The sequence below is a fragment of the Mustela putorius genome, unplaced genomic scaffold (genome assembly GCF_011764305.1).
Source record: "Mustela putorius furo isolate JIRA1106 unplaced genomic scaffold, ASM1176430v1.1 tig00003869_pilon_pilon_pilon, whole genome shotgun sequence".
Classification (NCBI taxonomy): domain Eukaryota; kingdom Metazoa; phylum Chordata; class Mammalia; order Carnivora; family Mustelidae; genus Mustela; species Mustela putorius.
The window spans coordinates 17,059,419-17,073,878 of NW_025422021.1; the positions used below are offsets into that span (position 1 = coordinate 17,059,419).

Genomic DNA, 14,460 nt, shown 5'->3' on the forward strand with positions numbered 1-14,460 from the left:
GTTTATAGGTCCACCAGGATATTTTCAAACACTGTGTTGCCACCTGGGAAGTCAATGCTAAAGATGTGTATCTAAAATTTGGGATCAAGTTCTAGGAAGAAAGAAGGAATTCATTACTAAAATGCATATAACATATCTGTGATTAAATTAAATGATACACTGAAATGTCTGTGTTAATTCGTATGCTTACTTTTCAATAATAAAATTAATACTGGGATATGGGGAGTTTTCAGTGTTGATCAAGATATTGTTTGATCTTCTTTTGTTGTAATTTTGTGATCTATTTTGTCTTAGATTAACTAGATTTCTTGAACAAAAAAAGTAACTTGACAAGTAAGTCAGCTGAATTATTGAGTTAGATTATGTGGAATTGTGTCTCTTCTATCTTGCATATTCCACAATGACTTTACTATAATCTGGTAAAAAATTGTTTGATTTGAGTGGTAAAGTCTGTATATATGGTTTAAACAATTGAGTGTCTTGTCCCACTATTCATTCTTTCAAAATAAATGGCTTATTCAATGTGCCATTCTTCTGTTTATGTTTGGTTAACTTAAAATATAGTAAGTACTGTATGTGATGTAGCCCACCAGAAGCAGATAGAAGATCAAGGATTTGCCTGGTAATTTAGGCAATATAAATGGTCATTATAGAGAACTAAAGAAATGTTTTCCTTAGACTGATTTCTTTTTTTCTGGAAAAATTAAGAAAAATTGAGAAAAACGAATATAGAATTTTGTGCTCAAGTACATTTTCATATGTGGATTTGTGGTATTCTTTTTTTAAATTTTTTTAAAATTTTTTTAAATTAATTAATTAATTTTTAAAATAAACATAATGTATTTTTATTCCCAGGGGTGTGGTTTTCTTTTTATACTGAGTAAGCAGGTGTGAAATTAATAGATTGCAGTTTTGTAAATAAGTTACTATTTGATAGTAGCATTGCATCTGAAGTATTGTCTCTGAGTGTTCTGGCCAGTAGCCTTCTGGTTCACACAGAGCGGGGCTGTTCGCAAACGTCTCTGGCTTCATTTGCTGTGCATACAAGGTTCTGATTGTTGGGTTTTCTTTTCACTTCCAAGTTTGTAAGAGAGGAATATCTTTTTTAACTTTATACCACACAGGACTCAATCTCACTGTTCAATTATCTGTCTCTTCACCTCAGAATCATCACAGAGCGGCTCTGAGGAGGAAAGGGAGATCAAGTCAGCTGAGCAAGATACTGCACATCATGATGCTAGACTGAGCGGCCACGTCCAGCTACTCTCGGGGCATGCCAGCAGTCTTGCAGAGAAGTGTGCAGCCTCAAGGGGCCTGGGCAGATCTCAGGTTAATCTCCCATGAGGAAAGCAGACTTCAAGCCAGTCACCAGTGGCATATCAAAATAGTCAACTATTCACATATCCTTTTGTGATTGGGTAGCCTGGGCTGGACACACATTTCACTTAGCCTTGTTGCAGTGGAGGTAGTCTTTTGTTTCTGTTTGCTTCCCTTACACAAGACCTCTGCCAGGAAAAGTCAGCCAAGTCTTCAAAGCAAAGTGTGCAAAGTGTGACTGGACATAGGCAGTGGTGACTCTCTCACCTACAACATGCAAATCCAAGTTGCGCTCTACTTTAATGATCTTGCTCACTTCCATTTCTTATTTTTCCTGTCCCCAAGGCTAATAATAAATAAATAAATAAAATGGACAAACAAAAGCCCCATGACTTTATTTTTCCAGTTAGAGTAAGGAAGTTTAATGACCTTAAAACATCCACTTGTTTCCACTCTGACACAGATTTCTATTCTACTTCATTCACGTTATGTTCATGTCACTGGAGCCCATCTGAAGATCACAAGATGTAAAGGCGAGCAGACCAGGGATCGGTGCTCGTTCTCTAAGGTATCTGTCATGTGACATGAACGAGACCTATAGGCTTTCTGTGACTATTTCCTCAACTGTAAAAATGGGTATGGTTTCTAATTATGTTATCCTTTATTAGTTCTTTAAATCGGTCTCACTCTCCTAGGCACTAGAGATAGAAACATGCAGAGTGCCTGTCCTCAAGGGGTTTCAATCTACTGGTTATAGACTGAATTAAAAGGTAATCACTGAGATGGGGCGCTGGGTCGCTCAATGGGTTAAACGTCTGACTCTTGGTTTTTGGCTCAGCTCATGGTCTCATGGGTCCAGGGATGGAGCACCGGGTCTGACTCCATGATCAGCAGGGAGTCTGCTTGAGATTTTTTCCCTCTGCCCCTCCCCCATTCATATGCATGCTTTCTTTCTCAAATAAATAAATAAGTCATTTAAAAAAAGTATGAATAAAAGGTAATCACTCAGAAAGTGTGAATGGGGCTGGGAGAAGAGCTCCTGAACTCTGTGTGGTTCAAGCACCTGGCTCTCCAGTGGCCTGTGGGAGTGCAGGCAGGGTCTGGGGAAATGGGTAAAGTACCAACACCCTCACGATAACCAATAAAGTTTCCTTTCTGGTCCAGATGATGATCTTAATTAGTTGGCACTCTATTTTTACTTTCTCTTATGATGCTTCACAAATGCATTTTTAATATTTTTATGTCTCCTATTTTAAGACTCTGGCAAGATGAGACCACAGTTTTCTTATTAAATCTTTTATTTTAGCAGCCAAGATGTTAAGTTCTGGCCTCAGACTTCCCTACTTAAAATCCTACCTGTGCCACCACGGGTCATTTGACCTTGGGCACCTTGCTGAGACTCTCTGTATCTTTGTTTCTGCTTTTAGCCAATAAAAATTATAAATGTGCTTTATGGCTGGCTTAAAAGAGAAGTGTAAAGAACTTATGAAAGAGGTATTATTTGTTCCTATTCCTACTACTACTACTACTACTATTGTTATTTACTTTCTTGCCTTCTCCAGAGTATGACAGAGTAAGTGCTGAGTGACCAAAAGGCCACTTTTGTGCACTAATGGCAACCTTTGCTTTTGTTCTTTTATCACTGTGGGAATAGCAAAATGCCATTCACAGATGATATTCTGGGATTAGCCGAGAAGCAGGAACAGGGGATACAACAGGGTTTGTTCCACCTGCTGTACTCAAACAGAGGTTTTCTTTGAGTCAGGAAGATCTTCTACTCTGCTATGAACTCTTCAGAACATGAACTTAACCTTAGTTATCCTTGTAACCACAATGACTATCATGGCGCCGGGAACCCATTAAGATCCTGAGTGGTTCCATATAGATGAGCATATCAGAGATGCTTAATAGTACTGAAGGGTGAATAAATGATTGCATTAAAGATGGTTGTAGTCAAAACACCACCACTTGATGCTGGCAGTTCCTGAGATAGCTCAGTGGATCTCTAGAAAATCTCTGTAGAAAACATAAGCCTTCTCCAGGACAAAGAATCCTATGGAAAGTTGCTAGACAGGTTACTACTTGACCAAGAGAAATGAAACAAAAAAAGCATACTGATGAAGGATGAAGAAGAAACACAGAATGTATGAAGCAAGGTAGAGAAGAATGTGGACTCTTACATCAGAAGAATCCATACTTGTATCTCATCTCCAACCTGTTGCAGGTCTCTTGATGATGGTTTCCTCATCTGCAAAATGGAGGCATTCAAACCTGCTTCAAAAGACACAGTAAGAATCAAAACAAGACTGCCAAGTTGTAGCATAACATGGCAAGTAAGCACCTGGCCTCTGGCCCCTATTTGGATGTAAGTCCCAGCTCTGTCACCTAAGAGTGGTGAACATATTACTTTTACCTCTCTAGTGTGTCAGTTTTCTCACCTATAAAATGATAATAATGATAATATTTAGAGTTATTATGAGAATTAAATGGATAAATACATGTTAAATTTCTTTCTCTCTCTCTCTCTCTCTCTCTCTCTCTCTCTTTTTAAGATTTTATTTACTTTTGGGTTTTCCATATAAAGAATCATGTCATCTGCGAAGAGAGAGAGTTTGACTTCTTCATTGCCAATTTGTATACCTTTTATTTCTCTTTGTTGTCTGACTGCTGTTGCTAGGACTTCTAATACTATGTTGAACAAGAGTGGTGAGAGTCGGCATCCTTGTCGTGTTCCTGATCTCAATGGGAAGGCTGCAAGCTTTTTCCCATTGAGGATGATATTTGCTGTGGGTTTTTCATAGATAGGTTTGATTAAGTTCAGGAAAGTTCCTTCTATCCCTACACTTTGAAGCGTTTTAATCAGGAACGGATGCTGGATTTTGTCAAATGCTTTTTCTGCATCAATTGAGAGGACCATGTGGTTCTTCTCTCTTCTCATATTAATTAGTTCTATCACATTGATTGATTTGCAAATGTTGAACCATCCTTGTAGCCGAGGGATGAATCCCACCTGGTCATGGTGGATAATCTTTTTAATGTGCTGTTGGATCCTGTTTGCTAGGATCTTGTTGAGAATCTTAGCATTTATATTCATCAGTGATATTGGTCTGAAATTCTCCTTTTTGGTAGGGTCTTTGCCTGGTTTGGGGATCAGGGTAATGCTGGCTTCATAGAAAGAGTCTGGAAGTTTTCCTTCTGCTTCAATTTTTTGAAACAGCTTCAGGAGAATAGGTGTTATTTTTTCTTTGAAAGTTTGGTAGAATTCCCCAGGGAATCCGTCAGATCCCGGGCTCTTGTTTTTTGGGAGGTTTTTGATCACTGCTTCAATCTCGTTACTAGATATCAGTCTATTCAGGTGGTCAATTTCTTCCTGGTTCAATTTTAGGAGTTTATAGTTTTCCAGGAATGTATCCATTTCATCTAGGTTGCTTAGCTTATTGGCATATAACTGTTGATAGTAACTTCTGATGATTGTTTCTACTTCCTTGGTGTTAGTTGTGATCTCTCCCTTTTCATTCATAATTTTATGAATTTGGGCTTTTCTCTTTTCTTTTGGATTAGTGTAGCCAATGGTTTATCGATCTTATTGATTCTTTCAAAAAACCAGCTTCTAGTTTAATTGATACGTTCTACTGTATCTCTGGTTTCTACCTCATTGATCTCAGCTCTAATCCTGATTATTTCCCTTCTTAAATGTGGAGTTAATACAGCAATTCAGCAACGTGGCAGGATACAAAGTCAATGTACAGAAATCAGTGGCTTTCTTATACACTAAAAGTGAAAATACAGAAAGGGAAATTAGAGAATCAATTCCATTTACTATAGCACCAAGAACCATAAGATACCTGGGAATAAACCTAACCAAAGAGGTAAAAGATCTGTACTTGAGGAACTATAGAACACTCATGAAAGAAATTGAAGAAGACACAAAAAGATGGAAGATCATTCCATGCTCTTGGATCGGAAGAATAAACATTGTTAAAATGTCCATACTGCCTAAAGCAATCTATACTTTTAATGCCATTCTGATCAAAATTCCACCGGTATTTTTCAAAGAGCTGGAGCAAATAATCCAAAAATTTGTATGGAATCAGAAGAGACCCTGAATCACTAAGGAAATGTTGAAAAAAAAAAAAAAAAACAGGGGGCATCACGCTACCTGATTTCAAGCTTTACTACAAAGCTGTGATCAACAAGACTGCATGGTACTGGCATAAAAGCAGACACATAGACCGGTGGAACAGAGTAGAGAGCCCAGATATGGACCCTCAACACTATGGGTAAAAAATCTTCGACAAAACGGGAAAAAATATACAGTGGAAAAAAGACAGTCTCTTCAATAAATGGTGCTGGGAAAACTGGACAGCTATATGTAGAAGAATGAAACTCAACCATTCTCTTTCACTGTACACAAAGATAAACTCAAAATGGATAAAAGACCTCAACGTGAGACAGGAATCCATCAGAATCCTAGAGGAGAACATAGGCAGTAACCTTTTCAATATCAGCCACAGCAACTTCTTTCAAGATATGTCTCCAAAGGCAAAGGAAACAAAAGTGAAAATGAACTTTTGGAACTTCATCAAAATCAAAAGCTTCTGCGCAGCAAAGGAAACAGTCAAGAAAACAAAGAGGCAACCCACGGAATGGGAGAAAATATTTGCAAATGACAGTATAGACAAAAGGTTGATATCCAGGATCTATAAAGAACTCCTCAAACTCAACACACACAAAACAGACAATCATATCAAAAAATGGGCAGAAGATATGAACAGACACTTCCCCAAGTGAAGACATACAAATGGCTATCAGACACATGAAAAAATGGTCATCATCACTAGCCCTCAGGGAGACTCAAATTAAAACCACATTGAGATATCACCTTACACCAGTTAGAATGGCCAAAATTAGCAAGACAGGAAACAATATGTGTTGGACGGGATGTGGAGAAAGGGGAACCCTCTTACACTGTTGGTGGGAATGCAAGTTGGTGCAGCCTCTTTGGAGCGCAGTGTGAAGATTCCTCAAGAAATTAAAAATAGAGATTCGCTATGACCCTGCAATTGCACTCCTGGGTATTTACCCCAAAGATACAGATGTAGTGAAAAGAAGGGCCATCTGTACCCCAATGTTTATAGCAGCAATGGCCACGGTTGCCAAACTGTGGAAAGAACCAAGATGCCCTTCAACGGACGAATGGATAAGGAAGATGTGGTCCATATACACTATGGAGTATTATGCCTCCATCAGAAAGGACAAATACCCAACTTTTGTAGCAACATGGACGGGACTGGAAGAGATTATGCTGAGTGAAATAAGTCAAGTAGAGAGAGTTAATTATCATATGGTTTCACTTACTTGTGGAGCATAACAAATAGCATGGAGGACATGGGGAGTTAGAGAGAAGAAGGGAGTTGGGGTAAATTGGAAGGGGAGGTGAACCATGAGAGACTATGCACTCTGAAAAAATAATCTGAGAGTTTTGAAGGGGCAGGGGGTGGGAGGTTGGGGTACCAGGTGGTGGGTATTATAGAGGGCACGGATTGCATGGAGCACTGGGTGTGGTGCAAAAATAATGAATACTGTTATGCTGAAAATAAATAAAAAAATAAAAGAAAAAGATTTTATTTACTTATTTGACCAAGAAAGACACATCAAGAGAGGGAACCAAGCAGGGGGAGTGGGAGAGGGAGCAGTAGACTTACCACTGAGCAGGGAGCCCGCAATGGGGCTCCATCCCAGGACCCTGGGATCACAACCTGAGCCGAAATTGGAGGCTCAACTGACTGAGCCACCCAGGTGTCCCTACATGTTAAATTTATTAAAACAATATCTGAGACAAAGCAGGGCCAGATATGTTGTTCTTTTTTAAGCAATAAGATATAATTCAGGTATTTCCCTTTTATGGTTCTACCTGGGTTATACCTTCTTGGTCCTCAGGTGGCAAATAAGCATCCTGGAGAAGAAAATTCATCACCTTTGATTATTGGTCTACGGAGTAGGAGTCAACATCTGGGAACTGAAATAAGCTACGGATGTCCATAGTTACCAAGAATACTTCTATTTTACTTTGGAACATTTTTTCACTTTGTTTTTGGTGCAAGAGATTATATAAAATCTACTGCACTATTGTTCTTAAAAAAAAAAAAAAGAAAGAAAGATTTACTTTTTAAGAAATGCAATACCTAAAATGAGATGCAGGGAAATATATACCATGAAATAAAGAAGGTATGTCAGATGTCAGATGAGAGAATGGGCACTTACTCACAGTTTTCTAAGATGAAAATGTGATATCTGTCTGCTCACATTGTGTGACAAATAGACATTGCTATCAATGCAAAGACTTGTTTCTGTTTTTGTTTTGTTTTCCTTTCCTCAACCAGTATAGAAAATTATGTAGTTCCTTTTTCTGGTCATTTTAAAATACAATAAGCAGAAGACTTGAGGCTTTAGAATCTTAAAATGTTATAGCTGAAGGGGATCAGAGTTAGTCCAAAACCTCACATTATGTGGATGAAGTGAATTTACTTTGCCTAACAATGTCTTTCCCACCCATTTATTTATTCAAAAATAACTACACAAAATTATTGATTGCTCTATTAATTAGGGTTCCCCAGAGAAACCAAACCAATACATTGTAGATAGGTGGATGATAGATAAATAGATAGATGAATAGATGATAGAGCTTTGTTATAAGGATTTGATTAATGTGAGTATGGCTATAGACAAGTCCCAAGATCAGCAGGGCAATTCCATAAGCTGGAGACTTTAATCCAAAGGTTAGCAGTCTCCAGATCCAGAAAGAATTTCAGTTTAGTCTGAGTCCAAAGGCAGGGAAAAGCAGATGTCCCAGTTAGAAGCAGTCAGGTAGAAGGAAGGTGGGTCAGCCTTTTTGCAAGCTATTCAAGTCTTCAGCTGATTGGATGAGGCCCACCCACATTAGGGAGGTCAATCTGCTTTACTCAGGCTACCAATTTAGATGTTGATTTTATCCAAAAGTAACAAATAACAAAAAAAATTACAAAAACACCCAGAAAGATGTTTGATCGAATGTCTAGGTACCCAGTGGCTCAGTCACGTTGACACATAAAAATAAGTAACCAAACAAACTTGTTATGTGCCAGGCATTATTCTATGCCCTGAAGATAGAGACAAATGTGTCTAAAATTCTTAAAATCCAGTGGGAAAAGCGGACAAGTGAATGACAAAGTGTAAGTGAGAGAAAGAAATGTTATGGGAGTCAACATGTCACACTACCTGTAACCTAATGCTTGGATCAGGGTTAGATGGTGCTTTTCCACAGCTGTCCTTTTTTCCTAGTCCTATCCTACCTTATGCCTCACCCTCCAATCTAGTTTAGAGCACTTAGAGAAGGCATCTGTATCCACTAAGAGACACAGTGACTTTTGTTTTTAGGAAAAAGAAAAGAAAGGCACATAGTAACTTGGGTCATACTCAACTCTTTGTCTAGACAAATGTAAAAGTTTGATTATCTAATCTGGGTTCTTTTTCATCCTTTCTGCGTCTCTACTTTGGCTTTAGAGATCTTCCCTTCTTCCAGGTCCTCAGGCCTGAGAGGATCACCTTTTTGCTCCGAGGATCCACAGAAGTCCCTTCCAAACCTGCCCTCTTTAGACTTTCCTCCAAGACCCATTCCCAGATAATGGATCCTTACATCAACTGAAAGATGATAATGAATTAATGTTAGTCCCCCTGCACCCCAACTCAGATAAAACATGTGTGTCTTAATACAAGCATTTTGGGTATAGAATGCATGAGTCTTCAGGGGGAATCAGGCATTTTGAAAGCTGATGCTTTTGAGTAGATTGCAATTCATGCCACTAAAGTTAGTCTCTTTTGCTGATGTGTAGGACTGGCTGTCATATATTAAGTTTTTCACTTTGGGAATAGAAAGGAAAAGAAAAATATATTTCTTGAACCCCTGATGTGCTAGACTCTATTAGGTGCTTCAAATAGTTTATCACATTTAATCATAGTGAAATCCTACAAACTGTGTATTAAATTTCCCATCCTCCAAATAAGGAAACTGAGACTCTAAGGTGTCACATAACATATTCAAGATTATACAGAGTGGAGAATTAGAAGCCACAAAACAAATGAGGAAGTTGTGATAATTAACTATTTAAGTCAATATGATTATGAAGAATAACGTTATGTTCAACGTAAAACTGCTGAACTGTGGAGGTGAGCTGGAGCAAACCAGGAGACAACTTCCCCAGAAAAGGTTTTTTGATGACACTAACAAAAACAGTTTGTTGGTCTACAACATATATATTTCTGGCTCAAATATTGTTTATTGTACTTCACTATATAAGATCACTGAGTGTCAGAATTTCCAATGTACATCTATTCTTCTTATGCTTTGTAAATGTGGCAAAATTCACTTCACACAGCTCCAGTTCCTACTTCTAAAAGGGCTTAAATTAAAAAATTAAATAATTAAATAAAATAGCTTAAGCTTGGAAGATATTACGGGGGTGGTTGATGAATTTTGAGTAAGGTCTATAAATTCACTAATAATATTATCTTACTGCTAATCTCCTGAGTTTTGTAATTGTACTAGTGATGGGTAAGAAAATGGATAGGTAGAAATTCCTGACTAATGCTTTTTAAAAGCTTGTTAGAAATTAGTTTAATCAAGGGCTCAGTCGATTAAGTAGCTGACACTTGATTTCGGCTCAGGTCATGATCTCAAGGTTGTGAGATCAAGCCCTACATAGGGCTCTGAGCTCAGCAGAGAGTCTACTTTTCTGTCTCCTTCTCCCTCTGCCCCTTCTCCCCAAAATAAATAAATAAATAAATCTTAAAAAAAACCCATTTTAATTAAACTAAGATAAAACTGTGGAGATTCCATTATCATAATGAGTGAATCTATAAAAAATGTAAGAAAGGGGGGGTGCCTGGGTGCCTCAGTGGGTTAAAGCCTCTTCCTTCGGCTCAGATCATGATCCCAGGGCCCTAGAATCTAGCCCTGTGTTGGGCTCTCTGTTCAGTGGGGAGCCTGCTTCCTCCTCTCTCTCCCTCTGCCCGCCTCTCTGCCTACTTGTGATCTCTCTCTCCATGTCAAATAAATCAATAAAATCTTAAGAAAAAATGTAAGAAGAATAATGGTAGAAGTCTTCATGGGTTTTAACTCCTTATTTGCAAAAAGAAAAATCTCTGAAACAATTAAAATCTATTTTAATGATAGAATAGTAGGCTTAAACTTGAGACACATGCTCTGGAGAAAGAAAAAACTGGGAAAGAAAAGAAATATGTGTGGGAAATCTGTAACTGAGCTCTAATTTAGAAACTGGTTTAAGGGTTGTATTGGGGGTTTGGGTGAGCAATTACTTTTTCTACACTAAACACTGGTTGGTTATAACCATGACTACATTCTTTTCCCCTGTATCACCAAGTTGCATCATAAAAAAAGGTGTCATTTTGAGTAGTGTGGGCTACATTTCCAATGGCAGCAGCCAACTGATTATATTCTGCCAGTTCACTGGGAGCCGTCCAGCAGTCAGAGTTTGCCAATGCGCTGGGAGAGGTCCAGTAACTCTTTGGAAGTGGAATGGCCTTACCTGGGAGAGCTCTGGTGGTCAGGATGGAACAATTCCCTGCACTGAGCTCAACAGCCTGCAGACATGGGTCATAAGAGTCCTCTGCTGGCTATGGCTCAGGTGACTTCAGGGCAACTTGCTGGGGAGAGTTCAGCAAACCACTGAGAGAAATCTACTAGAAATAGTCTGACAATAAATTAAGGGAAAATTCAATGGCAACGTTCCAAAAGCTATAAAAGCAACCCATTAAAAATTAGAGGCATTGCATAGATCCATAAGGAGAATTCTTGGCAGTCTAATGAGAACACTAATTTATTTTCACTTTCTTTTCTTTTTCTTTCTTTCTTTCATTTATTTTTTTTTCTATTTGTTGAAGAACAGCATCTGAATGGTACAAAAACAAGTCAATTTTCAAAATGCATACTTTATAAAATATATTTATGTTACTTTAAAATAATATACACTGCAAATATTATCTTTAGAATTCTAACAGTATGTATACTTCAAAGTTAACTGGGTTAGAAATAAGTTGGTTTACCTTTTGTATCATCTAGTATTACTAGGATAATTGAAGTGGGGGTATTGAAAGACAATTTAATACATGAAAAGAAATTTCTTTTATGAATAAAAATCAAATCAGTTCTACAAAACTAAAAAAAGACAACACCACCAATTTAGTCTTGAAATTGATTTAATTTTGTTTCTCTCTGGGCAAAAACACTATTGATTTTCAATTTAGTATCAATATTGAAGAAAATTCATCCTCAACTCTTTATCATTGTCCTAAAAAGTCTGCTTACTCCTTTATTCATTTACCTATTTATATCAACCAGGGTTGAGTGAATAAAATTTCAGAGTGTATACTCCTAATAGATACTTATAAAATGATATCTCTCTGAAGTCAAATAAAGATAAAAGAAAAAAATACCAAAAAACTCTAGGAATATTTCTGTTGCAAATTTTTACTGTTTTAATTGTGATTTTCCTTTGGGATGTACTGAAAATTTTTGAATGTTGTTGATATATAGGTCCATCAAACAAGTATTGACCCACCACTAGCTGTCAGGCTAGTGTTTTAATATTGTAAGAAAGTTAAAAAGAGGTATAAGACACACTCCACCTTGGAGGATTTTATCATCTTAAATATATTCAAATTACTATTTCATTTCTTACCAAATTAAATAAAACAGAAAACCACACTGTTCCCTAAACCCCAAACAACTCTGATTATTATGTATTCGTCCCTAAGTAACTAGCACTAGGTAATTATAATTCCAACGGTCAAAGTTAATCTTTTTCATTTATAATAACATTTGAAAGAATTAAGAAATGTTTATAATAGAAAAAGGAAATTAAAAAATTAGAATACAAATACAAAAAAAAAGGACTAAAAGCTTCCATCAATGTGGTGTTCTTTTGGAATTTGTATTTTGTTATATTAATGTTATTTATCTTAGATAATGCATAGTGGAAAGAGTTTTAGTTTTATAAATAATAAGACTAAGAAAAGACATAAATTCTCTTGCATGATTAGAATTAAGCTATTTTAAAACCAACCAGGAGAACTTTCTGATCTTTGGTACATTAGACAAGGCAGATGAAAGCTTGCTGTTTTCCCTGGAGTGTTTTGGTAGAATACCCTTACATTTTGGGATGAGGACACAGTACACTATAATTTGGTTGCTTTCAGGAAAATCTGTTTACTAGTGGAAAATTATGTTATGATATAATAATAGGGTAAAATTTACAATGCTTGCAAAACATGTATTGATATTTAATCAGGCTGTTGTTTAAACAGCTGATCCTATGAAATTTTACACAAATATTAGATTCTTTAGGTATTTATTCTAGACATAGTCAAGGACTCTTCCATATTACTTTTCAAGTAACAGTATCAAAATAGTGTGAGGTTTATAATCATTCAATGCTTAACTTTAAAATGTCAGCACTTGTGCTCTGTTGAAATAACCACACTGAATCTGGAGTTTTATGACATTACAAATAAAACATTTCCAGGCATTTCCTTTGCCCCTTTGTCATTGTAGAGGAGGACCATAAATAGGTCGTCATAATAGTATATGATTTACGAACAAAACAGTGCATGGTTTTCATACAGTGAAATATATTTTTGCTTAAATATGTTACTTTATAAGTAAGTTTATCTATACAAAATAAGTAATTAATAATATTCTCTTAGAGGATTTCTGCTGCTTACCATTGCAAGGATAAGACATATCTATAGGTCTGCGCAGAGAAATTAAATTAAAAATATCTAATTAACATTTGTTTAGCAACTTACATTTTATAAAATATATTCATATGCATTTTCCAACTAAATCCTTATGCTGAAACTGTGAAGTACTCAAGGAATATAATTTATCTCTACTATAATAAAAAGAAACAAATTCATAATCATTGACTTTTATAAGGTCATATCATCCAATTAGTAATCTGCAGTGAATAGAAATCAGCCCAAGTTCTCTGATTTTAATGCTTATGTGTTTTCCAACACAAAATTTTGCCAACCTCAAAATTACAAATTCATAGACATTAATATCTAGATTGAAGTTCATGGATCATTTAAGAAACGGTAAGTTTGGTACATAATCACCAGCTTGTTAAAGTAAGGTCTACATAAACATGGGCCTACGTATTCTAAACTTACTCATGTAAAAAGAAATTTGGATGTAGGTAGTTTCAGGCATGGTACAATTTTTATTTTAAGCAAGTCTGTTGTTTGTTTCCTTTATGTGCATGCCTCCTTGTTACCACACGGCTGCCATAGCTCAAAAAACTATCTTTGTACACCCTTGTTCCAAGCATGAAGAAAGAAGTAATGGCAGAAACATATCTTTTTGCAGTAAACAAAACATTTTTCTCAACGTTATTTCAAGTTACATCACAACAGGCAGAATCAAAACACACTCTCAATCTTAGCAGCAGAGAGCCCAAGAAAGCGACTGTCTAGACTTTGCCAATCTCTGCAGGATAGATGAACAAGGGCGAAAAGCTTGGGATGACTGAGGGCTAGTCAGTTCCAGTGTCTATCACACAGCAGAATGTCAGAAAACAAACAGCAGAAATAATCCCTGCTGTCGCAAAGCTCACGTTCTCATACCAGAAATAAAAATAAATACATGAAAGGCCATAACACGTGGGAGGAAGTGAGGTGTGCATTTCCCATAGAAATTAAAGCAGTCTAGAAATTCAGGGAAGGGAACAATAGTAACTGTCCTTGCTCATACACGTTTTTCTTTTGTTCAATTATTCTCATTAATTGTATGATGCAGAACCCTTTATGTAGCAACTGACAACCAACTGAGGAAAAGAAAAGGAACACCCTGGCTCACCTGACTGAGAAACAGGACGCTGATTGATCCGGAACTCACACCGATTTCCTCAGGGTTCTGTCCTTCTCTATCTCTCAGCTCTGCTTTTTTTGGAGTGGGCTTCATTCCCAGGAATGTTTCTCTGATGTGATTGCAAAAATAAGTGGCATGTCTAGGTTTATTTGTCCTTTCAGCCCAGCAATCTCAGAGAAAATAAAACCATACTCTTTTCCTGTAGCTGTCAATAGTGA

General features: G+C 36.9%; 1 long non-coding RNA gene across 1 annotated transcript in view; it reads left to right on the top strand.

Annotated features, from left to right (window-relative positions):
• LOC123387994 overlaps nt 1-1,694 on the top strand; it is a 29,893-nt gene extending 28,199 nt beyond the window's left edge. The window contains exon 3 of the long non-coding RNA XR_006602520.1: nt 1,166-1,694. This is a non-coding gene — a long non-coding RNA (uncharacterized LOC123387994). The remainder of the gene's footprint in view (nt 1-1,165) is intronic.
• Nucleotides 1,695-14,460: the final 12,766 nt, after the last annotated feature.